We start from the raw sequence: 16,177 nt of genomic DNA, 5'->3' as shown, positions 1-16,177 counted from the left end.
GGAGGAACTGGTCGAGGTCTTAAGCCACGGCCTCGGCGTGGAAGAAGACCGGCCCGTCGGGATGGATCCCGACGCAGGTGACGACGACATCGTCGAGGGTACCGACGGGGCCCCTGATCGCCCGTCGGATTCCCCTCTGCCAGCACCGCAAGACAACTCGGCAGCCATTTTGTTGGCTATACAGTCCTTATGCTCAGAGATAAGGACGAGACTACCGTTGCCGACGGAGGAACCTCTCCCGTCGGGGGACCCAGAACCGGGACCTTCTGGTGTTCCCCCTACTAAGAAAAGAAGGATCCACCCTCCACCTCCTTTTCAGCCGTCGCGCCCCGTCCAGCCCTCCTCCCCGTCCACCCGAGGGGATGATACGGGGACTGACACGGCAGCGACGGGTACGGACGACGAGGTATACGACGAGGATGTACCGTCGTCGCCTCCCACCAGGGCTTCTCCGCCCGACGAGATTGGATCGTTCCACTCCATGATCACCAGGGCATCCGAGCTTTTTCAACTCTGCCCTGAAGAGAAGAAGAAGGAAGGTTTCCTTTATCAGCGGCGCGAGGCCAAGAGGAAGACGGTCCTCTCAGTGCCTCTATTGGACGACATTTGGGATGAGGGCCTCACCCTCCTCAAGAACCCTTCCACGACGCCAGCTAGAAGAGACCGGTACGAGAAGAAGTACCGGGTCCCGGACACGGCCCCCCTGTGCCTCCGGGCGCAGCCTACCCCGGACTCCGTCGTCTCCGCGGCGGCCAGGAAGAAAGCGGGGGGTGGTGCGGCCTCCACATCGACTTCCCCACCGGACGGTGAGGGAAAGAAATTGGACGCTATGGGACGCAGAGTCATCTCGTCGGCAGCGACGACGATTAAAGCGGCCAACGCCTTGGCTATCGTGGCCCGCTACGACAGGGAGCTCTGGTACAAACTGGCTCCCCTGCTGGACTTCCTGCCGGACGACAAGAGGACAGAGGCCCTGGAGATCCTGCAGGAAGGTGAGGTGGCTTCGGACCACGCCATTACCGTTGCAACGGACATCGCCGACACTGGGTTCCGCCAGTTGGGCAACGGCGTTTGCCTTGGGCGGCGTGGATGGCTCAAGGCTACGGACTTCCGTCAAGACGTTCAGACCAGAGTCCTGGACATGCCCTTCGATGGGAACAACCTGTTTGGCAAAACAGTGGACGATTCCCTTCAGGCCATTAAAGCGGACACTGAGACGGCCCGGGCCCTGGGAGTTCTGCAACAACGACGGACGCCCTTTCGGAGCAGCGGAGGCAAGGGCGCCTCCAAAGGTTCCGGCGGCGGTTTCTCCACCTACCGTCAAGCGGCCCGCTCGTCGTCTCAGGAGGCCTACAGAGGACGAGGCAAGTCTGGCGGACCCCGCCGTCGTCGCCAAGGAGGTCAAGGCGGCAAAGCCTCGTCGAAGCAGGATTGAACCGGCCGTGGGGTCGGGCCCCCACCGAAGCACCCCGGTGGGAGGCCGGCTGGCGAGCTTCGTCAGCGTGTGGGAGTCCATCTCCACCGACCGTTGGGTGCTGGACGCCTTGGCCTGGGGCCACGCGCTCGAGTTCCAGAGAAGGTGCCCGCGCGTCCCCCCCCGTGGCCAGGAAAGAACTTCACGTCCCTCAACTTCTCCTGGAGGTAAAAGCGATGCTCAGGAAGGGCGCCATCGAACTCGTCCCAAAGAGGCTTCGGGGCTCCGGAGTATACTCGAGATACTTCCTCGTGAAGAAGAAGACGGGGGGATGGCGCCCCATCCTGGACCTGCGACGTCTGAACAAGTTCATCAAGGCGCAGAAGTTCCGGATGGTCACCCTCCAGCACGTCCTGGGTCAGCTGGAGGAAGGAGACTTCCTGTCGTCGTTGGATTTGGAGGATGCCTACTTCCATATTCCCATCCTAAAGGGGCACCGAAAATTCCTCAGGTTTGTGGTCCAAGGGCGTCATTACCAGTTCAAAGCCCTCCCCTTCGGACTACGGTCGGCACCCAGGGTATTCACCAAGTGCCTCGCACCGGTGGCGGCGCAGCTGCGCCGCGAGGGGGTCCACGTCTACCCCTACCTGGACGACTGGCTCATCCGAGCCAAGACGAGGGAGCTCGCCGTGGTTCACACGGCAAGGACCGTCCAACTTCTCACGGACCTGGGATTCTCCGTGAACTACGCCAAATCCCACCTGGTACCCGCGCAAGACGCTCTGTTTCTGGGAGCGAGGCTCAACACAGTGTCCCTTCTGGCCTCCCCGTCGGAGGAGAGGAGCAGGACCATCCTGGGCAAGGTGCAGCGGATGTTGGTGGCCGACGCGGCCAAGGTGAGGTCCATCAAGTCCCTCCTCGGAATGATGTCTTCCTGCATCTACCTCATTCCCTTGTGCAGGCTCCGGATGCGCCCGTTGCAGGAGTTCCTGGACGCGCGCTGGATCCAAACGACGGGCAGCTTCGAGGAAAGGATCACACTCAACGAGAGTTTCCGACGAGCGATCCGGTGGTGGGGCACCCGCGCGCATCTGACGGCGGGCTTGGACTTCCAGACCCCAGCCCACCAGGAGACAGTGACCACGGATGCCTCCCTGGAAGGGTGGGGAGCGCACACCGAAAATCTGCACGCAAGAGGCCTTTGGCTCCCGACGGAGAAATCCCTACATATCAACGTCCTGGAGCTCCGTGCAGTGTTTTGGGCCCTCAGGTCCTTCCTTCCGTCCCTCAAGGGCAAGGTGGTGAGGATCTTCACCGACAACACCACCACCATGTTTTACATCAGGAAACAGGGCGGAACCAGGTCCCCAGCACTGTCCAAGGAGGCGCAGGACCTGTGGCATTGGGCCATCGCCCAAAGGATATTTCTGGTGCCGTTTCATCTGGCAGGGATAAAAAACACCATCGCCGACTCACTCAGCAGGGAGCTGCGCTCGTGCCACGAGTGGGAGCTACGGCAGGATCTAGTGGATCACCTCTTCCGACGGTGGGGCACACCCCAGATCGACCTGTTCGCGACGGCGGCGAACTCCAAGTGCCGGAGGTTCTCCAGCAGGTTTCCCCAGGCGAGGAGCATGGGCGATGCTTTCTCGTTCCCCTGGGAGGGCCTGTTCCTCTACGCGTTCCCTCCTTTGCCACTGCTAATCCGGCTCGTCAACCAGCTCAAGAGGTCACGGTGCAGGATGATCCTCGTCGCACCTGCGTGGCCGAGGCAGATATGGTTCCCGGACCTTCTGGACTTGTCGGCGTCCCCGCCAATCAAGCTGCCGGTGGACGCGGATCTACTCTCCAGAGAAGGAGGCGCCATCCTCCACCACGACCCGAAATCGCTGAACCTGCAGGCCTGGCTCCTGCAGCGCTAGAGTTTGGAGGATACGACATACCGGCCGACTGCAGAGAGGTTCTTGCAAAGGCCAGGGCGTCCTCGACTCTTAAATGCTACGGACACAAATGGAAGAGGTTCTCTGTCTGGTGCCACGCACAGAAGATTAACCCTCTACGGATTACGGCCCCCCAAGTACTGCCGTACCTGCTGACGCTGGCCAAAGCTGGACTGGCACACGCGTCCATCAAGATTCATCTTGCTGCGATCTCCCGATACACCAGAACCATGGGGCGGACGTCCTTGTGGTCTCATCGTCTGGTGAAAGAGTTCATGAAGGGACTGTTCAGATCGTTCCCGCCGGTGAAGGCTCCGGCCCCGGCGTGGGAGCTCAACGTGGTGCTAACCAAGCTCATGGGACCTCCGTTCGAGCCTCTGCACTCAGCTCCGTTGAAATTTCTGTCGTGGAAAACAGCGTTTCTTGTGGCCATCACCTCCGCACGACGAGTGGGAGAGATCCAGGCCCTTTCCTGCAAGGCCCCGTACTTGACTTTTCACGACACGAGGGTAGTGCTCAGGACGCACCCCTCCTTCATGCCCAAGGTACCGTCGGACTTCCATCTCAACGAACCCTTGGTGTTGCCTGTGTTCTTCCCGTCGCCTTCGTCGCCGGCTGAGAGGACTTTGCACTCGCTGGATGTGGCTAGAGCGCTGAAGTTCTACGTGGACCGCACAAAGTGTTTTCGGAAGACGTCACAACTCTTTGTGAACTTTGGACCTGTCAATCAGGGGAAGGCTCTCTCGAAAGCTTCCATTTCCAGATGGCTCTCCGGCTGTATCATGTACTGTCATCGGTTCGCAAACCGACCGCTGCCTGGCCGTCCGAGAGCCCATTCCACCAGAGCGATCGCAGCTACCACGGCGTTCCTATCTGGTGTGCCCCTGCTGAACATATGCAGGGCTGCTACGTGGAGGTCGACGCACACCTTCACGAAATTCTACTGCGTCGACCGGGATTCCAGGGAGGAGTCCAGGGTCGGCCAAGCAGTGCTGCGCAACCTGTTCGCCTGAGGTGAGCCTGGTGAGGAGGTAAGATGCTTAATGTTGAGTTTGATGTGATGCTTAATATTGAGCCTTTGCCACCTCCCGTGGTTGTGCATGTGTGTACTGCTATGTATTCTTTATTCATGAGCATGTGAATCCATGCCAGACCCCATGCTGGAGAAGGAACAAGTTACTTACCTGTAACTGTTGTTCTCCAGCATGGGTCTGGCATGGATTCACATGCGAACCCTCCCGCCTACCCCTCTGCGGCTCTTCACTTGGTCATACTGCCACTTCACGTGCTTCCAAATCTGAAGATGGCTGCCAGAGGTGGGGCTTAGGTAGAGGGCAGTCATTGGCTGTGGTCAGTATGACGCAGAGACCAGTGATTGGTTATTACTACGAAAGTCAGATCAGAAACGAAACTGATACTGGTTTTTTCTTTACCGAGGATTCCCAGCCTGACGACGGGGAATATTCATGAGCATGTGAATCCATGCCAGACCCATGCTGGAGAACAACAGTTACAGGTAAGTAACTTGTTCCTTGTTGCGCCTAGATCGTCCTTCCGCGTCTTCAGCCCATTCTTCTAGGGTTTTGTTTCGCCTTTCCAGGTCATGTACCCTGGCCTGCATATCTTTCAGTGCGCCCGTAGTTTCCTTTTGTCCGGCTTCTGTAGGAGTTACCCTGCTCTGTGAGGTTGCGTGTATCTTGGCGCATCAATTGCTTGTCCGCTTTGACTTCCTCTATTTTAGTGTCTATGAAGGAACGTAAACCTGCAATGGCTTCCAGCACTTGTTTGTCTTTGTTGGGTGACTCTGGGTTAGCCTGGACTGCATGGGCCTCAATGGCACTTGGTGGCTGGCCCCGCGACTTGGTCGCTGCAAAGGATTCCTTTATGGTGGGGCTTCTCTTCTTTTTAGTTGAGGGCATGCCGCACACAGTAGGGCCAGGCAGTGCTGGGCACTTACAGTAGCTCGCTAAGTGCTGTGAGTCGCAAGGTCACACCACAAGCCGACTTGTGTTTCAGCGTTTAGACAGGGCGGTATGGCGGAAGTCGTCCCTAAATTATCCTGGTCTATGCTCACAGGGCGGTATTGTACGTCTCATTGCCGAGTAAGGCTTTGCGCCAGCTGCGATATCTTTGGCGTTGGAGTCTAACTGTAGATGTGGCGCCTTCCTTAGCTACTTGTCTGCTAAGTGCTGTAGTGGGGTTCTCAAGTTAGGGTGCAGGTGCATTGTTGGATTATCGTTTTGGTACCCCAAGGGCCCCTAGGCATTGAGTGTCAGTGGTACAACAGCTGCCAGTCCCCAGGCTCTGACTGGGCTTCCAGGTCCCCTCGAGTGTGCGGTGTGTGATGTGAGTCCAGCCCCCTCCTGCGCCTTTCGCATATGCTTTTCTCTTCTCCAGAACTTGCCACGGGGCTTCTCTTGGGACTAAGTCGAAAGCAGTTCAAGGTCTAGAAAAAGGGCATATAGTTTTACTTTGAGCAGTCTCGTATATTTCTTCATTTTTTTTTAAAGTAGGAAACAGTGGTCCAGAGTACCCCATACCAGCCCGGAACCCAGCCTGGGTGTCGCTAATGATCCCAGTCTCATCCACCCAGATTTGTAATTTCACTTTCCCAGATGTCTTCCCAACGCAGTCTAGCAATGGTATTGGGCGATAATAATCAGGTAGCTCTCTTCCTCCTTTTTATACACTGGGACTATTGTTGCATCCCTCCATGGTCTCGGGACTGCTTGTGAGCATATAGCAGCATTCAAAATTCTGGTCAAAATCGGGGACCTAAGGGTGAGTTCATCCCTGTAAAAGTGTAGGGGAATCGAATTGGGACCAGCAGCTTTTACCCAGTTTTTGGGATAGCAATGCCCCTTGCACGTCGTCTTTAGCGATGTACAATAGCTCAACGTGAATAGGCAGGGCCTGAGCAATGCTTTTAGCCAACGTAGGCATCCTTTCTGGGGCAGCATATAGTTTGGCGAAATGTCTCTTCCATGTAGCTACTGGGATACAACATTGCTGTCTCGTCTCACTGCCTAACACTTCTGGACTAACCAGTTTCCAGAATCGTATCCTGTCTCATCGAGAGCAGAATAAAATGCCTCCGATGCAGTTTTTGAATGTGACCCTTTTTCTCTTTTCAGTAACTGCTTATATTTAGCTCTTAGGGTTCTTAATACACTCTTGTCCAAGTGACTCTCTGATCTAGCACACAAGACTATATCCCTCTTTGCCCTAGAACACTCCTCCTCATCATATCAGGTGTTTATCACCATCGTCCTCCTTTTTTATTTTGTCATTTACCGTGGACAAAAATTATATAAAATTTGAGCCCAGGGTCTCAAATTCTGCGATTACTGCATTGACTGGGAAATTGGAATTAGAAATATTTCCCATATTCGCCACTATAGCCACATATGCTTCAGCTTTGAATTCCTTGGTAACCCAATTAGCCGCCCCGACTTAACAGAATTCCTTGCATGACCATTGATGGTAGTAATCTGGTTATGCCTTAAATCCCTCACTCCACTTGGCCCACCAGTCCCTGTGCATGTTTTCAAAGAGGAGATTGTGATCACTCTCGGTCCTGTCAACCACAACTGGTTCTTAACCAACTACTGCCAGTGATAAATATATAATATGTAATACAGCGTACCCCAAGGCTCGGTGCTTGGCCCTTTCCATTTCACACTCTACACCTCCCTCCTTGCCCCTGTTATCTCCTCGTTCAGCATTTCCCACAATTTCTATGCTGACAATACTCAGCTCTTCCTTTCCTTGTCTTGTTTCTCTCCCGACCTCCACCTTAAACTCTCTTCCTGTCTTTCTGCCATAAAAAACTGGATGTCTTCCCGCTTTCTCTCTCAACACTGACAAGACTGAAGTCTTATTCTTCCCCTACAACTCTCTTCCCCCTCCCTCTCCTCCACCTTTCATTCACTTTCCTCCTTCTAATCTCCCTATCTCTGCCCATGCTCGCAACTTAGGAATTCACTTCGACTCCTCTCTCTCTTTTCCCCACCATATCTCTCACCTCTTGTGCCTGTCGCTACCACCTCTTTAACATTCACAAAGTCCGCCCCTCTCTCACCTTCCATGCTACTAAACTTCTAATCTCCTCCCTTACCTTCTCTCGCCTCTTCTACTGCTCCTCCTTACCCTTTGGATTACCTAATTCCCATCTCACCCCCTCAAATATATCTACCATTCTGCCATCCATACCCTCTGTCTCCTTACCTCCCGTGACTCCATCTCTGCTTCCCTTTCCTCCCTTGGCTGGCTCCCCTTTCACTCCCAACTTAAATTTAATTTCCTCTGCTTAGTCTCTAAATCTATCCAATGTCTTGCTCCCCCTTATCTCTCCTCCCTCCTCTCTTTCTACACTCCCTCCCGCTCCCTTCGTTCTGCAGACCACATCCTTCTCAACATTTCCCCTTCCCATGTGCCCCCTCCCGCTTCCGCTCCTTCCAGCTCTTTGCGCCCCCTGCACTGGAACTCCTCATCGCTCTCTATCCGCTCTATTCCTTCCTTCTCCTCATTCGCACATCCCTTAAATCTCTCCTTCTCCATTCCCCGCCATGAAACTCCATTCCCACCTTGCTCCCCCTCCTTCCTTCTTCTTTCCCCTTGATCTCCCTACCCTTTTCTTCCACCCCACTCTCACCCTTTTCCCCTTTCCTCCCGCTTCTCCTCGCCCCTCCATCTCCCTCCTACTGCTCTGCTCTCCCTCTTCCCTCCAGTTTAATTGCTCTTATTGTCTTGTTGGACTGATTCATTATTGTAATTTGCTTCTACTGTTATGTTTTATGTATCAAGTTGTTAAAATGTTCAGCGCTTTGGTGTAAGGCACTATATAAACAAAATAAATACAAATAATTGATACCAGACGACCCCTTCGGACCTTTAAATGTTATATATGCTGGTTGATCACCTATCAGTCTTCTGTTGCAGGCTCTAAGATTTGAATTCACGATGATACATGACACACACAGATTATTTCGCCACTTTATGTATTCTCTTGGGGGGGCTTAAGGGATGTGCGAATGAGGAGAAGGAAGGAATAGAGCGGATAGAGAGAGATGAGGAGTTCCAGTGCAGGGGGAGTAAGGAGCTGGAAGGAGCGGAAGCTGGAGGGGGTACAAGGGAAGGGGGAATGGTGAGAAGGATGTGGTCTGCAGAACGAAGGGAGCGGGAGGGAGTGTAGAAAGAGAGGAGGGAGGAGAGATAAGGGGGAGCAAGACCATGGAGGGGCGGGGGGGGGGACTAGTCATCAATGCCGGGATAGACGAGGACATATCCTGGTCGTCCCAGAGATCTTCAGTAGCTACCAAAGGTTCTAGTTGGAGGTTTATATGCCCTGCCACCACAGTATACCGACTTCGCAAAATCATAGAATTGTTAGAGTTGATAAGTTCCTGGAGCCTCGTTAAAACCTCCAAACCTGTATTGAAAAAGCAGTTGATGACCAATAGAAAACAAGTATGTAGGTTAAGAATTTTAGAAAGTCTTTTAAAAATAGTTAAAAAATCAATTGTTTACACAATTAACACATACCATTCAATATCCAAAGACAATATAAATCCTTAAACATCAAGAATAAATGACAAAGTATTATGGTGACTCCTGTCTAGAAAAAATTTAGACTAATAAGGTCTGAAAATAAATATCGAATCACATGGAAATTAATCTCATTTGTAATGTCCCAATGTTTAAATGTCTGCTATGACAAGTTACAATGGCTAGTGCTCTTCACACAAATGGTAGGCATGCTCGTAAACCCTTATTCCATGGGCAATAACATGTAATACAGACAACAATATAATTGGAATAAAGGTGAAATTGTGCCCAAAAAAAAAATATTTTGCCTATTTTTGCCTTTTCATATAGCTGGCTACGGTATAAGTAAATACAAACGGTAATCAACATATATGTGTTCATAAACATACAATACATCATAAAGTGCAGTGTGTCAAAGTCAAAAACTTTTTCTTAAATAAAAGACTGGGGAAACACAGAAACAATCAATGAATGCAGTGTCGAATTCACAATATTTTCTTGCCCAAACTAGAAAACAAAAAAGAAAAGGATTTCCTGGTTAATTTGCAATGTAAAAACAACTTGAAACCAAATTATTCAATGCATCAACATTTCGAAATTAATGGCAGTTTTGAAGCATTAATGGTGTTCGTCAGGGAACCTGTTAAATGCAATATCGCTTCCTTTGTCAAATCTTATACAAGGGTACAGTTTCTCTGAGATATTCTCAGCATGGCATATTGTCTCTGAGAGCTCTCGGATGGTAGCTATTATGATGTAAAATGACGAGTCCAAAAACTGTTTACATACATTGTTAGTGGCCATTGTATATTTTAAATTAGAATTGAGGCCGTTCATCCATTTGAAAGTCTTCAATGTCTGCATGATTGGTACCCGAAACTATTAGGATATCATCTATATATCTTTTATATAGACATACAGCGGTATGAAAAGGATTGGAAGAATGAAGGATAAAAAGCTCTTCAAATTTAGTCACATATGATGTAGCCCAATTGGGAGCGAAAGCTGCCCCCTTTGCAGTTCCTTTTATTAGTACAAAGAATCTTTTGAATAGAAAGACATTTTTGCTCAGTGTGATTTCCCACAACTCCAGCATAAATTCAGTTGGAATGCGATGGGGTTCTGTTCTTTCATTCAGATAATTTCTGCATACTCGCACAGCTTCCCCGTGTGGAATGTTAGAGTAAGAAGATTCTATATCCAGTGTAACCAAAAGATTATCCTTAGGAGAGACGAGACCGCCAGGGGGCGCAGGCGAAAAGGCTTCTTAAGCTTTTGCCGCCCCGAAGGCCCGCAGACAATGGCCGGGTTGTAATGTCAGCCCAGCCCGCGACAGAAACAAAACAGCTGTGAGGGCAGTGGAAGCCGTCGTCGTGCCACAGGACCAGTCTGGAAAGAAATCTGAAAGGTATTCATCAAGAACCCAGTATCGGAAGGAGAGCCACCCCGCTGTCCCTCACCGACCGAGTCTACATCCGAAGTGGAGGAGCAGCAGGACCTCGTGGATGCTGCAAAGTCCCAGCAGCAAGGGACGAATGAAGCAGAAAGTCGGAGAACAAGGGAAGGACATTACCCCCCAGCAGAAATGAATCAGCCGAAGCACAGGCTCTGCGACGAGTGAAGGGAAGGACAACGAATAGCCGCTCCACTGCCACTGTTACGGAGCAGGGGAAGCAGGCGCCACATTGCAGAGATCGAAGCGGGAAACCAGCACAGCGGTAAGGAGAGGGAGCAGGGAGGCGAGCCTCTACAGATATGCCATAGAAGAAAAGAATAACCCTCTCCCAGGCTGGGTGGAAGAAGCGCAACAATAGTCCCGGGTACTAGCAGAGCTTGGTGGACTTCGGAAGAGCCGTTATTCACCCCATAGAGGGTAAGCAACCCAATGCACAGTCGGACACGAAAGGCAACCAGGCCCCGTATCATCGAAATCCACGGCTCAGAAGGAAGGGGCCGAAACGGAGTGCACAACAGGAGTGCCCGGCACATCTAGTTACGAATGCGTTCCCCCCACACCCCCAAGCAAGACTGAAACAAAATCCCTAATGAGCAGGGCACGAAGCAGGGAAAGCAAACACTACGGATCAGAGTTCAGGTGGGGGGGAAATCAGCACAGCCGTAAGGAGAGGGCGCGGGAGCAAGAAGGGGTGCCCCCACAGACAAGCTGCATAAAGAACACACAATCCTCTCCCTGGGGGTGGGGCAGAATATGGGCAACAGTGGGCCTGAGCACTAACAAAGATCGGTGCACTCCGGATCTGCCATTATCCTCATCGTAGAGGGAAAGAAGCATGATGCGCCATCAAGTGCAAGAAGCAACAGTTCCCCTGCACGAGCAAAAGCTATGGCTCGCGCTCCCGAAGGAAGGGGCCAGAACGGAGCGCATGACAGGAGCACCCGTGCAGTCACACGATAGTGCCCACCCCCAAGCAAAGACCACAACACAACCCCCCCACCAGCGGGGACAGAAGCAGAGGAAGGGCGGGGGTCAGAATACAAGATCAGGACAAGGGGCGTAAGCTTGGATGGGAAAGCGGCTCACCACAAAGAGTTCAGTAAAGCAGTACCCCCGAATAGAGGCAAGCAGGACAAGAACAGGCCTTGTGCAGGGATGTTAGGCATCAGAGGGGTTTCACGGCCAGCAGTGGGCATCTCCTCAATGGAAACAGCATCCCTCAAACCTGTAAAGGGCGCCACCACAGAGTCACAAACGCTTCTAAAGCCCAGGATCTAACGCCAGGCCGCACCAAGTAACGGGGAGAAGAAAAGTGCAAAAGGCCCTCACCACAAGCACAAAGAGTGCAAAGGCCCTCCTGAGGGCAAACTGGGCGGCATATGTAAAGTGAGATCAACCCACCAACAGCCCAAAATCTTCAGGGGTATCGCCGAATCGCACCAGCAATGGCAACGCAGACTATTCCAGTGGCACCTCTCACACACTGAGAGGACCATGAGACCCCGAAGGAAAGCGCACATACGTCTCTTGCTGGACGAAATGAGATAATTACGCAGTAGTATGACCTCAACTGTAAGCGCCCTCCAAGAGAGCGCATACTCAAAATAGAAGACAAAGGGAGGCACTTGCTAATTATCAACAGTCCACAGACTTCATGGAGATGTGGTCTGAAAGCCGCTTCCAGGACCTTGAGCAGAAAAACATGGACTTGGCAGCTAAAGTTGATGACCTGGAAAACAGGGAGAGGAGAGCCAACACCAGGATACAAGGCCTTAAGGAAGCACCCAACGAAACCCTGACTAGTATGGAGTGACGATCAAGGCCCTAGTGAATTCGCTTTTCGCTACTCCGTTGACCCCAGACCTGGAATTTGAGAGAGTCCACATGGCTGGAGGCTCTCCGAAAGGACCAAGATTAGTATTAGCCAAATGTCACCACTAAAGACACAAGGTAGAGATAGTGCAACAGGCCAGAGAACGAGGAAGTATTGACTTTGAAGACTCTCGAGTAAAAATCTACCACGACCTGTCAGCCTCCACCCTCGCCCAAAAAAGAGACTGTCGTCCTCTAACCACGTGGCTACGCGAGCACAACACTCGCTACATGGGATTCCCCTTGGCACTATTGTTTGAACGTGGCAATGAGGAGTACATGGTGACCTCAAGTGAGGAGGCAAGCAGCGTATTGCGGGGCCTAACCACAGACACAGAGCCCACGAAACTAGAACTCCAGTCTTCATCAGATCCGGTCAGAAAACCCATAGGCATAGAGAGAACGCTCCAAAGGCACAAGAGCCACACTCCCTGAGAAGGAGACACCTAGCTACAGAAAATACACCACAGAACTCGGAGGCAAAGAAAAGGGGGGGTGGCAACAGGACTGGAGACAGAAAACATGGCAAGATGAGCAGGTGGAAAGTTGCCTCTCCAAATTATAGCAGCCAGCAGCCACTCGACTTATCACTCTTCGCTAGCAGGGCTGGGCAATCAAAGCTGTTGTCGATGAGCATTCACGCCTAATATCCACTGACAGGTTGAAGTCCAAAGTTATGGGCCTTTGGGGAGTGAACTGTGGCCTTATGGTTTTTTTCTAGGGCATCTCCAGTTATAAGGGGAATCCCTTTTTGGTTGATTTTGTGTGTTTTTTCATAGGGGCAAGGGGGGAGAGATCGGGGGAAACACACAAACAAAGGGATAAACTGTGGGTCTGAACCAAAGACTTCTCAGCAGACAACTTCACTCACCAAGAGGGCACAAAACATATTGGCACAACAGTGCAACCCGTACAAACTCCACAGCCAACTAAATCAAATATGCGCAACCAGATCCGGCACAGGGGCAACTTAGCTGTGCAGCAAGTCGCAGAGCACAAGGCTTTCTGGGAACATAACTGCAGACATGGTGAGGATGCGTTCACTAAATGTGAAAGGTGTCAGCTCGCCCCAGAAGAAAAAAACAAATTTAAAAATGGAGAAGAAATTACTCCCAAGGGTAGACGGCTAGAGGGGGGGGTGGTGCAGCCCTGGGCTTGCAGATCACAAATGTACACAGGGACCCAGGCGGAAGGTATTGAATTATGAATGGCACAATCAGGGCGAAGGAAATTACTTAATGCGCAGCATACTCCCCAAATACCCAGCAGCTGGCATTTGGTAGAGAACTCCATGCGGTATAATAGTGAGAATGGGAGCGCTGATTTGCTGAGGCGACTTCAATATGGTAATAAACGCTGCAGTAGACTGGACATCATACAGGGAGGGAACCACCCCTCCCCTCGAGAAGGGGGTCCTTTCTTAGCCTAATACAAGAACACTTCTTGGTGGACGCTTGGAGAGACCTACACCCGCAAGAAAAAGCATACACGTTCACGCATAGAATGCATCTTCCTAGAACAGGCGCTGGAATATGACCTCAAAAGCGCAACTATAGAGCTAGTAGGCTGGTCAGACCACAATATGGTTGTCGTAAGGCTGAACCTAGGTCCAAGCACAAAAAGGTGGATCTGCAAAAACACTATTTTTAAAGATAGTCTTTAGGGAGTCTCTAGACTCCGAAGCGATGAGTCCTTTCAGCGAAATGATTTGGAGGATCTCCTGCAAGCGACTGTGGGAAGTGGTGAAAGCCACTCTGAGAGGTTTGTTAATAGCACTCGGTACATTCATGAAGAGAGCCAGACAACTGCGAGAAACCCAATTTGAAAAGACATATAAGCCAGAGGGAAGTGGTCTTAAAGGGAGGAGGGGGAGACGTGGCAGTGACACTGATAGAAATCAAAGAGCTTAGACAGGAGCTGAAGGACATGTGGCAGAGCAAATCGCCATCTCATCTCCGATATGTCAAACAGAAATTTTACGAGGAAGGGGATAAAGCCCACACCCTGCTCGCGGCTGGATCAAGAGGGCAAAGAGTGGTTTATAAAATTAAGTCACAGACGGGTGAAACGCTAGACAACCCTATAGCCATAACTGCATGTTTTGCCCAGTTCTTTGGGGAACTGTACACTTCAGACGGCAGCTCTTCTCACAAAGACATTTTGAGGTTTCTGGAGCCTCTGGCGATGCCCTCACTACATTCCACGTACTCGGACTGAGTGCACCCATCACTGCTAAAGAGGTAGAAGCCGCCATTTCCAAACTAAAAGCTGGATTGGCACCAGGCCAGGACTGTTTCACCTCTGCATATTATAAGACCCTGACGCCGTAACTGGTCCTCTTATTTAACAACATTATGGACAAGGGAGAGGCTCCACCTTCCTTCACGGAGCCTAGGTTCATTGTGTTGCCTAAAGAGGGTAGAGACTAGCTGGAATGTGGGTCATGCAGGCCAATCTCATTGCTAAACGTAAACGCCAACATTTACGCCACCATACTCTCCGATAGGCTCAGTGAGGTCCTGTCAACGCTAGTGCACAACATTTCTGAGGGGGCAGCAGGGCTCGGACAACGTCCGCAAAACCTTAGATCTAATGGCAGCATTAGATGCCGGGGACACCTGCCCCACTCTGATTCCAGCCAACCCTGAAAAAGTCTTTAACAGAGTGGAATGGCAGTTTATGCACCAGGTGCTGGGCAAAGCAAACCTGGGACCAGGCTGGTTGTCGGGGGTGCAAGGACTATATCGAAACACCAGGGCCAAGGTCATTGTCAACGGCGTATTGTTCTCCGGGTGCCCTCTATCACCCCTAGTCTTTGTTCTCATAATGGAACCAGTGGCGCAAAGCATTCGGCAGGACCACTCCATCATGGGCATTAATAAATTTGGTAGGGAACATAAATTGGCATTGTTTGAGGATGACGTTCTAGTCAACCTGACGCACCAAACCCTCCCAAGGCTTCTGTCCAGACTCGAGGAATATGGAACCCACTCAGGTTTTCGGGGTGAACCAAGGCAAAACGGTAGCGCTAGTTCTAGGAGAGGCAAATGACTGCCCAAGCCCGAATCCCACAGCATGGGCCATAAAGAAAGCTGACAAAAGCATCCGCTATCTGGGGATTACCATCACCAAAAACCTAACAGACCTGTATCAGGCAAACTACATGCTGCTTTGGAAAGCGATAAAGGGAGACACTCTGAAGTGGGCAAAACTAAAATCTTTCATTGGCGGGAAGATTTATGGTGATAAAAATAACGTTTTGCTCAGGCTTCTCTTCCTCTACTAATCACTTCCAGTTATCCTTCCCAATGCTTTTTAAACCTAAACCAAGCGCTTCCTTCTGGCTTTCTTATGGGAAGGGGAAAGAAAACCTTACATCGCATATACTACAATGATTCTCCCCAAAAATAAAGGTAGTATGGCATACCAGGATTTCCACGAGTATTACAGAGCAGGACAGTTGAGGGGTACTCTTGGACCATCCCAGGGAATCAGACAATAAATAATGGGTACACCTGGAAAATTGTTACTTTGCCGCAGTCACCCTGAGAGAAATGCTCTGAGCCCCCTTAAACACATTCCCGTGCAGCGCACGAGAACAACTAATCCTAGAGGTCTTGTGGGCACTATGGAAGAACATGCGTGAGGTCAACACCTGGCCATCCCCTTAAGTTGCATACGGGCCACCCCGATCAGAGACATCATAATAGACCCAATTTGCTTCCAGCCTCAATGCGAGCAGGGGCTGATTAGGGTGGGGGACGGATTGTTCTTAATGAGCGAAGAACTAGAAGAAGCACAACAAGTCTAAAATTTCGACCTCTACCCTATTTACAACTAAAAGGGGCTCTTGCAGACCCTAAATGGGATAACCGAATCCGGAGAGGTCTCACCCCCTTCGAATCCACTTTGAACACAATCAGACTCAAAGGGGTTGATTGCAAAACT

General features: G+C 51.2%; 1 protein-coding gene across 1 annotated transcript in view; it reads left to right on the top strand.

The window, feature by feature from the left end:
* Positions 1–16,177, top strand: part of PITRM1 (pitrilysin metallopeptidase 1) — a 1,609,076-nt gene that overhangs the window by 957,237 nt on the left and 635,662 nt on the right. The window lies entirely within an intron of this gene.

Source organism: Ambystoma mexicanum, chromosome 2q (assembly GCF_040938575.1).
Source record: "Ambystoma mexicanum isolate Mex_15411 chromosome 2q, UKY_AmexF1_1, whole genome shotgun sequence".
Taxonomy (NCBI): Eukaryota; Metazoa; Chordata; class Amphibia; order Caudata; family Ambystomatidae; genus Ambystoma; species Ambystoma mexicanum.
This window is presented reverse-complemented; position numbering and strand designations above follow the sequence as displayed.